Source organism: Tenrec ecaudatus, chromosome X (assembly GCF_050624435.1).
Source record: "Tenrec ecaudatus isolate mTenEca1 chromosome X, mTenEca1.hap1, whole genome shotgun sequence".
In the NCBI taxonomy this organism is placed as follows: Eukaryota; Metazoa; Chordata; class Mammalia; order Afrosoricida; family Tenrecidae; genus Tenrec; species Tenrec ecaudatus.
Window position 1 is genome coordinate 37,469,651 of NC_134548.1, and position 10,551 is coordinate 37,480,201.

The window sequence follows — 10,551 nt, forward strand, 5'->3', positions numbered from 1 at the left end:
ATTTCCTCAAGGTGTTTTGGTTTTGTCTAGGAAATTTTCATAAAATTTCATCTGCATATGCTAATAAAGGAGCCCTGGTGGCATAGTGGGTTACACCTTGGGCTGCTGACCATAAGGTTAAAAGTTTGAGACCACCATTCACTCAGTGAGAGAAAAATGAGGCTTTTACTCTCATAAAGTGTTACAGTATCAAAAACCCACAGGACAGTTGTGCTCTGTCCTATAGGATCATTATGAGTCATAATTGACTCTATTACAGTGAGATTGGATTATTTAATGCTCTAATGTATTCATAGATATAGTGACAGTATAGGTAAATACACATGTAGAAATACTTCTGACAAACCTAAATATATTGGTGGGTATATTCTCATTCTCCCTCCTATACCCCTGTATTTACTTGCCAATCACTGAGATTACAGAATAGTATATTTAACTGTACAATTGACCTTGTATTTACCTCTGCTGCCTTTATAATTCTTGCACTCCTCTCAGTGCATTCCCCTATATCCAACATATTTGCTGATCTCCCTCTTATTGTATATTATTTTCCATTTAGTGGAGCAGTGTTGGACTGCTGCTAACCTCAAGGTCAGCAGTTCAAACCTCCTAGCTACTCCACAGGTGACAGGTAAACCATTCTGCTTCCATAAAGATCAACAGTCTCAGAAATGTACAGGATAGCTCTTCTCTCCTATTCGGTTGCTATGAGTTGGAAATTGACTCAGTGGCAATGAGTTTGCGTTTGTCCTCTAAGTACAAAAGTATCTTCTCTTGTCCTTCCAGTTATGGGAATCATTAAACACTGTTCCTTTTAGTGTGAAAATCTTTCCTTGGCCTTAAAAAGTAATGCTGTGACACAGTGCTTGTTCTTTTATGATGGAATAATTTCATTCAGTATAATGTCCTCTTGGTTCATCTATGTTTTGAGGTGTTTTGTAGATTCCTCATTATTCTTTAACATTGAATAATATTCTATTGAGTGTATACACTATAGTTTACTTATTTATTATATGTTGTTTCCATCTTGCTGTTATTGAGAAAAAGTGCTTCAATGAGCAGGAGTGTGTATGTATCTACTTGTGTCATGACTTTCATTACTCTAAGATATATATCATAGAGAGGAAGTGCTGGGTCATATGGTATTTCTAATTTTGATTTTTTTAAATAAAATATAATTTCTATTTATTAGGTTTATACCTTACTTATTGGTATGCTAAACTTGGCAGCAATTGCATTGTTCAAGTAATGTTTGATAATAGTTGTATTGGTTGGATTTCCTTGAAGGCAGATATAATCTTATCATAGACAGTACTGTATTTCATGATGGGTGTAGTAAGATCCTTTCTGACAATCAATGCCATGCCATTATCTTGACTGCTCTTCCCGCCATAGTAAATCCTATGATTTTCTGATTCAAATTGGCCAATACTAGTCAGTCCATTTACGCTCACTAATGTCTATATTCCTGCGCCCCATTTGATTTTTTTATAAATCATTTTATTGGGGCTCATACAACTCTTATCACAATACACGTACATCAATTGAGTAAAGCACCCTTATACATTCATTGGCTTCATCATTCTCAAAATTCACCTTATTTTGGGTTCCTGGAATCAGCTCATATTCCCTTTTTCCCTCCTGCTCCCTCCGCACTCCCCTTCCCTTATTCTAATTTTGATTTTTTAAGAAATCACCTTACCATAAAAACCGACTTCTTTGCTCTCTTAAGTACATGGCAGAGGAATCAAAGCTTCTTCCTTGGACCATCCCTGAGATGTTCCCCAATTCTCAAAGCTAGTATCCAGTGGCCCATATTTTCCCCTTCCTCTGGATGTAGTTCACCTATTTTCTCTATCACTTACTTAATTTCTGTTGTTTTCAATATAAATCAAAGTACTTCATCCTGTATTATTCTCCACCTTTCCCAGTATTGCCAATCCCGCCAAAACATTTGCCCCTGAACTGTCAAGCCAAGGATTTGGTAGGGGGCTGTTATTAATACTTTTAAATTAACCACTCCTCTCCTCTATGTCTCAGATGCTTCTGATTCAGAAAGGCCATTTCCTCTGCTTTATCCTGCTTAGAACATTAGAGAAGAAGATTCGTTAGGCTATTTTGATCCCTTTTACTTTTCATCAAGGAGATGACTGATGGCAAAACTAAACTTCATGTAGCATGATAAAACAAGACCTAGTTTAGGATTATAGAGATCCTTGGATAGCACCTTTGAAAGCAAAATCTGAAAATGATATGAAGCATTCTTTAAAATAGGGTGTTTTATTGATTTATAGTGCAAGTTCCACTAAATAGATGTCTGAATGAGCTAAGCCTATGGAGAAGCATGGGTAATAATCAATGCAAGCCTTTTATTATTATTATTTCACAGGAAGTAAAGATGATGATTTTTCCCTTGGAAAGATTAGGTATGAATGTTACAAAAAACAGTAGGGAGCCAACCAATTGTGCTTTATCTTCATCTCTTTTATGCTTAGGGACATTTCTAACTTACACTTTTCAACCTCCAGAAAAGAACTGCACACTGTACCCAGTCAATTTCCTAAAATACAAAATAAAGCCTACTTCATGTGTCATCACATGTGAATAAGCTATTAAGAGCTCAGGCTGGTTGAAAGGCAGCAGAGCTTCCTCTGAATTACCGTGATAATTCAAATTTAAAAGTCTCGACAGTAGTTTTGCAAAGAAGGAAATTTATTGGTCGAACAGACCAGCCTGCAACAAATTTAAACTTATATACTTCCAATTTTTAGGAAAATGCAACAGTACAAAAGGGAAAACAAAGGCTGCTCAATTTTCTGAATATTAACATGAGGTTAATGTAGCACAGTGTTGCAATTATATGTAAAACTAATTTCAGTAAGCAGTGTCCCTCTATAATTTCCTCCTTTTTATAATCCATGCACAACTAATTCAGTGAGTTCTTAAGATGTATGCATTTGATAAGAAAACCTATTGACCCTTTGATATAGTTACTCATAGTCACTGAGCAGTTGGCACCATCAGCATATTACACACTGGTTGTTCTAGGCGTGCTGTCTTTTAGTCACCTGATAACACGTAAATATAAGATTTACATGATTAATAGACTGATTTCTGGTGGTATAGTTTCAAATACAGGGAGCTCCATTCTTTATAGTAAATGGAGTCCCAGTGGCACCATGGTTAAAGGGTCTGGCTGCCCACAAAGAAAGGTTTGTGCTGAAACCCACCAGTCACTCTATGACAGAAAGATATGACAATCTATTTCTGTGAAGATTTGCAACCTTGGCAACCCCATGGGACAGTTTTTTCCTGCCATATAATGTCAATATGAGTATATATCACCTTGATGGCAGTGGATTTGGTTTGTTTATCACTAGAGCAGTCCCATAGTCAGCTATATGGAAATGAATGAATGCACAGTGTAAATTAGACTTGATATTTGACTTAACTTAAAATACCTTTGACCCATGAAATTCCATTGGGATGACTTTGTATGACTATGAGACATGAGAATAACATTATTGGCATGTGCCTATGAATGATAACATGTAAAACAGTATTGTAAGTAATGGACACTTTTATTTACATGAGGACTTCATGTATGTAATAAGTACACTAGCAATTTAATTATGCAATTTTCATGCTTCTGGTAGGCAATTTTCTCAGTGGACAAGTTGGATATAATTCCTACTACTTAACTATTTCCTCCTCAAAGAAGGATGGTTATTTTTTAATCTGATTTGTGCAATATATCCCCAAATTTAAAACTTCTCTATTTATGAAAATAGATGTTATCCATTGCTATTCCAAGTTCTTTCTCCACAAACAGCAGCATAATCTACTTAAAATGCCAACTGGATCATGGCTCTTCTCCTCTCATACTCTCACCATTTTTTATATGACTATTCATCAATGACCCCTGAAACAACTCTGAAATCTTAAACATGCTTGCAAAACCCTTTGAGAGTTGACCTCTGCCTTTCTTCACAAACCCTCTGCACTTAATTTCCCCACTAACACCCTCCCCAGGCTCCTCACTGCTGACCTTACTTCATTCCCTCAAGCATCCAAATGGCTTTCATCCCTCCTTGTTTTTCCACGGCCGGGTTTTTATAATCCTTGGGGATATGCTATACGTGTTTACTTATGTTTCAGGAAGGTTTTCCTTGATCCCTGATTGAAATTATAGTCCCCTGCACATTACAAAGAACTCCAGGTGAAGAGACTTGTGAACAATATCGGTGATTCAAGCTTACCAGACACTCCATGGGAGAAAGATGAGACTGTGAAAATGTACCCTTCTCAGAAAACCCATGAATCACTATAAATTGGAACCAACTCGATGGCAATGGGTTTTTGGTACATTTTAAAAAACAAACTTGGTTATGCTTTATATAGCACTTACAATGGTTCCTGACTATACTTATTTATATGATAATCTATCTGTTTTTCCGAGACAGTAAATGATAAGTGCACAGGGTTTATCTGTTTTGCTCAGTGTAGTATCCTGAGAGCATAGCACTGTGTCCACATTTCTCAAAAATGAATAAATTGATGCCATCTCAATTCTCCTTTAAAGAGACAGAACAGATTTATTCAGTGCTTTGCAAAACAATCATTTTTACCCACTCCCCCTGCCCCCTGCCCAGGATTTCTTGTCTTTATAGTTCTTTGTGGTGACAGTTTTCTTGTTTGGGTGAATATTTTCTTTAGTGGTGGTTATAGAAATATATAGGAAAATATATGGATTATTTTTTAACAATAGAATGGAAAAAAAGAGCACCATTGAGGGAACATTTTTCTTTTGATGAGTAGTGGGTGATACCTGACACAGGAAAATGTCAAGAACCCAAGGCCCTATTTAGGGGGGTCTAATTTGGGGAGAAATCACCTGTGGTTGAGTGATTTGAAGAATAAGAAAATGTAATTAAAATTAACTCTGATAGATCAGGCTGATCTATTATCAAATAGAATTCTGCTGAAAACAATATTCTATGTTCTTGTTCACTTTTGACAGAATTTGAGCCCTCAAGGATAAAGGTTGTTGTTAATAGTTCCTGTCAAGTCAATTCTGACTCATGTGTGCTATATAGAACTAACTGTTTCCACTATGGTGCTGGTATTGGGATGTAGAGTGGAGAATAAAAATTAATTGAAGGCAGCCTATCAGAACATTAGTTCCCTTAGCTCCCCTATGAGACTCACACTGCCATGAAGTCCATTCCAACTTATAGGGGTTCAGAGACTGTACATATTTAGTGGAGCAGATAACCTCATCTTTCCACAGAGCGGCTGCTGAGTTTAACCCACCATGCTTGTGGTTAGTAATTCAATGCTTCCTCACAGAGCCACCTCGGCACCTAGGTACTCCCACTGGGCATTTGCAACACCGTTTGCTGAGACCTTTGTTTGCCTATTAAGGGTTGAAGCCAATATTATTGAGATCACATATATATGTACATATATATCCTACTCTATGTTCTTAAAACATGGTTTAGAATGTACGGATGTGCTTTATACAATTGATGTATATATATGCATGGATTGTGATAAGAGTTGTATAAGCCCCTAATAAAATGTAAAAAAAAAATCTTACCATAGTGAATGAGGGGGAGAGTGCAGAGTGGAGACCCAAAGCCCATTTGTCGGCCACTGGAGATCCCCTTGCAGAGGGGTCTTGGGGCGGAGATGAGCTAATCAAGGTGCAATGTAGTAACGATGAAAAACACAACTTTTCTCTAGTTCCTAAATGCTCCTCCCCACTCCCGCCCACTAACATGATCTGAATTCTACCTTGCAAGTCTGGCTAAACCAGATGGTGTACGCTGGTACAGATAGGAACTGGAAAGACAGGGAATCCAGGGCGGATGATCCCTTCAGGACCAGTGGTGTGAGTGGAGATACTGGGAGGGTAGGAGGGTGGGATGGAAAGGGGGAATCGATTACAAGGATCTACATGTGACCTCCTCCCTGGGGGGCAGACAACAGAAAAATGGGTGAAGGTAGACGTCGGACAGGGCGAGATATGACAAAATAATAATTTATGAATTATCAAGGGTTCATGAGGGAGGGGGGAGTGGGGAGGGAGGGAAAAATATGGGGAGCTGATGCTAGGGGCTTTAGTGGAGAGCAAATATTTTGAGAATGATGAGGGCAATGAATGTACAAATGTGCTTTACACAATTGATGTATGTATGGACTGTGATAAGAGTTGCCCCTAATAAAATGATCCAAAAAAAATTCACATATCATATGATTCAATAGCTCAATCAAGAATGGGCATATTTAAGGTTATTTTTTCAATTTAAATCATTTTATTATGGGCTTTTACAGATATTATAAGAATCCACAAATAAATTACATCAGGCAAACTTGTGCATAAGTTGCCATTGTAATTTTCAAAGCATTATTTTTTTACTCGAGCTCTTATCAGCTCCTCTTTTGTTCCTTCCCTCTACCATTTTCCCACTTCGCGAACACTTGATAAATTATATATATATATATATATATATATATATATATATATATATATATATATTCCATTTCTTGCACTGTCCTCCGTATCCCCCGACCCACATTTCTGTTTCTGTTGCTTGTCCCTCTGGTGGTGGGAGCTATGCATCCATCATGGCTATCTGCCCCACCCCACCCCCATTTTTAAGGTTCTTGATATGCTTTGAGAAATCACATTCTGGGAGGGTTGTCCCTACTACCATTCTTCCCACAGCTGCCGACAAGGTCCATGTCACTGGTACTGAAAGACCCTCCTTGTTTTTTATGTACTGAATTGGGAGACAACAAATAAACAAATATTATTTAATTGTTTCGATATTGATTGCTATGAGTAACTATGAACATTCCCTTATATTGTCCGTAGTTTTGGTCATTGTCTCTTTTCATCACTATTATTATCTGCTTTTCCTTTCCTTGGATTTTTCTTGAGTCATTTGAATTCCTGATTTATCAAGATATTAGCCATTTACAAAAAAACATGGTTTAGATCATAAAAGAGAAGGCTTACTGATCAGAGATAGACTGGTAGAACAGCTGATACCCCCCCACCCCCCACACACACACAGACTAGGGCTCTTAGTAACCCTTCAGATTTGCAACTAAAGTCACCACTATGACTCAGTTTTTAGACAAACAATAGACAGGTCTATAAGGAGAATAAACACACTAGTGAGGAACACATACCTTAGAATAATCAACCATTTGGGATCAAAGGTGCAGCAAGGACAAAGTTCAGAAGGGCTAGGTGATGGGATGAGTAGTATTGTTGAATGTAAAACATCAGTTTTACATTTACTCTGTAAATCTTCATCCAATTCATAATAAAAAGCTTTAAGAAGCAGAGCAGGTTAGAGTTATTAAGCTTAAGGAAATTTTAAAGTTGATCTAAAGTTATGGATATAACTTCTTAGAAATGAGTTTCAGACATCTATATTAGTAATATTGTCTAATAATTATTTGATGATTCAACCAATATCATGTTATAAAATATTCAACATTTCCATTAAAAGCAGATAAAATATATCTACCAAAAGTCTATTTGGTTATTAATTGCATTAATAGGTCTCCAAGCACAAAGGCATTTAGGCAATCTGTATCTGTTAATAATTTTTTTAAAATATAACTGAAAAATTACCCAATACAATGAAGTAGGCAATAAAATGCATTTGAATTGCTTATTCTCATGTCTAGTAATTTCTCAATTATAGCAGCAAAAATGTTGGCTGAGCCTGGCCAGTCTGACTGGCTGCACGATCATCCAAGTCAATACATGCCTGCAGTGCCAGGATAGTTGGGCCTTCAGGGCACTGTGTAGTGATCTGTACAGGGCAGAGTCCGGAACTGAGCTTTATGCCAAGCTTGAAGGTGTTAGAAGTTCTTAAAAAGACATAGAACCATATCTGTTTGCTGATGAAGAATCACCTGTGCATGGTGATATTCTGGAATATCGTGGTGCAGAAGGAACAGGAAAAACAGAAATGCTGTATCACTTAGCATCATGGTGTATACCTCATAAGTCAGAAGGTGAACTGAAAGTAGATGTCTTATATATGGACACAGATCACCATTTTGGTCTGCTATGGCTTGTTGGAATTCTTGAGCATACGCTGTCCAATAGCTCTGAAGAAGCAATAAAATCTTGCCTTGGAAGATTCTTTTTAGGGCACTGCAGCAGTTTCTCCTGATTGCTTTTCACCCTTTATGTACTAGAAACTTTGTTTTGTAGCCACCCCTCCCTCTGCCTTTTGATTTTATATTTAGCTTCTCAGCTTTTTATTGAACAGACCTCACCAATGGAGGAGAAAGTGTTCATTTAAAGGCATCTACTCTGAAGAGAAGTTCTCACTTTTATAGAAACTTGGGAATGAGTATCAACACAAAGCATCATGCAAAAATCCTCAGACTATGGGGAGGGAGGGGGGAAATGAGCTGATATCAAGGGCTCAAGTAGAAAGCAAATGTTTTGAAAATGATGATGACGGCACAAGTACAAATGTGCTTGACACAATGGATGTGTGTATGCACTGTGATAAGAATTGTATGAGTCCCCAATAAAATGATTAAAAATATTCCTCAGACTAAACAGAAGGCACTGGTTCTGCCTTTAAGAGGTTAAGTAATAAAGGCATAAATTTTAGAACCCCATCTTTGTAAGACACGGCAACACATGGTAAAGCATAGAATATTTTTTTTTAAACGAGATGATCCAAAAAAAGGAACCAGTTTTTCTTAGTTGCAGGTCACTTAAAATGAAATAATCTTTAAAAAGATATTTTCCATTATTGGAGAAAGTGGGGTTGAATTTTGTTGATATGTATCATAAATTATTATTTTGAAGGATGTTATGAAACTTATTAAAAGTCTTTTATAAGCTGAAAATATGTTAGCTGATATATAACAAATGCACATACCTATAACATACATGATTTATACTTGCACGTGTGTATATAGATGGAAGCGTTATAAATTATTTCATAAACTAACTTAAAGGCAGTAAAAACTATCATTAAATGTATCTAATCATTTAAATTAAAATCTAATTATTTCACTCTGTAATATTTGTTCTAAATTAACATCTTAAAGCCATTATTTTTACATTTTAAAATTACAAGTTATATGCCTGCATTATAGAAAATTAAAAATATTAAATTCATTTACAATCCCTACTCCTTCATATTAAACAGTTTTGCATTTAATCCTTAATTTTTTCTTTTTATGCTTTTTTGTCATTGTTGCTGTTACTTTTCTTTCTGTGTGCATGTGTCTCATTTTGGAAAAAAACTGTATTTTCAATGAAAAAATGCATCATATGTTCACAAAATAATAGTTCTTGAAAATTGCAAGGCATATAGACACCATAATACAAAGCAGCACACATAATGTGCAAGCAACAGCCTGATCTCCAGGTTATAAAAACAAGAATTAAAAGCCATTTTAGGGGAAAAAATGGTCCACATGTCTGGCTTGGCAAAACTTGAGTGAAGCTACAGGAAATGTTTAGAAAACAGAATTTTCTCCTTCTTCCAAATGTCTGAACAAAAATGGCAAGACAAAATCCATATCTGGCAATCTAAATCTAATTTTCCTTAGGAACACAAAACACACATCCACTGTATACAGTCCATATATGAGTATGACCATCTTGCCTTAAGTGGTAGATGGGTGAACAAGGGAGCTGAAAATAGCAAAACTGGGGAGAAATTATATAGTCCCCCCAAAAAACAGAAAACAAACTCACTCCCACTGAGTTGATTCTGAATCATAGTGACCCTATAGAAAAGGGTAGAAGTGCACCTGTGGGTTTCTGAGACTGTAACTCATTACAAGAGTAATACGTCTCATGTTTCTCCACTGAAGCCACTAGTAGTTTCGAACTACTGACCTTACAGTTAGCAGCCCAACTCATAACCACTATGTCACCCATAATAAAGTACTAAGTGGCTTCTTTTGCCCATTTAATGTATATAATTACATATTATATAGAATTAATATTAGTTTGGAAAATCCATTAGATTTTTGTCTGAATTACTAAAATCAACTAAGTTTATTAATATCTGACATCCTTCATGCTGTTGCTTAAAAATTAGTAATAGCACACCTTGACTGCCCATTTTAACCTGAACTTCTTATCAAGTGCTGATTAGCCCAGTAAGATAGGTTATCAAATAAACCAAACTCTATTTTTAGCCATTTCTCATCTTGTATGCTACTGTCTCCTCTTTTCACAGTTGGAGAAAGCAAGTTGAATTGGTAGATACTGTTTATAGATCCCTGAGTTTGTTTCCACCCATTCAATTCCAGTTTTATTGAATTCTCAATGACAGGTGTAGGATTTGCTAGGGAAGCAGAGATATAAGGAAGATCTGTACTGAAGGAGAACAACTGAAAAACTGTCTGAACAATTTCTGGTTGAGTTGCACTTGTCTATAACAATTTATTCCTTCATTTCTGTTTATTATGTTCACACAAAGAAAGATAGTATCTTCACTTTTTCTATTCTCTTTCGATTTAGTTTTCTTGATGCACTCTTCTTGA

At 36.3% G+C, this 10,551-nt stretch overlaps 1 pseudogene; it reads left to right on the forward strand.

Annotated features, from left to right (window-relative positions):
• Positions 1-3,179: 3,179 nt before the first annotated feature.
• On the forward strand, positions 3,180-10,551 carry LOC142433270 (DNA repair protein XRCC2 pseudogene; annotated as a pseudogene).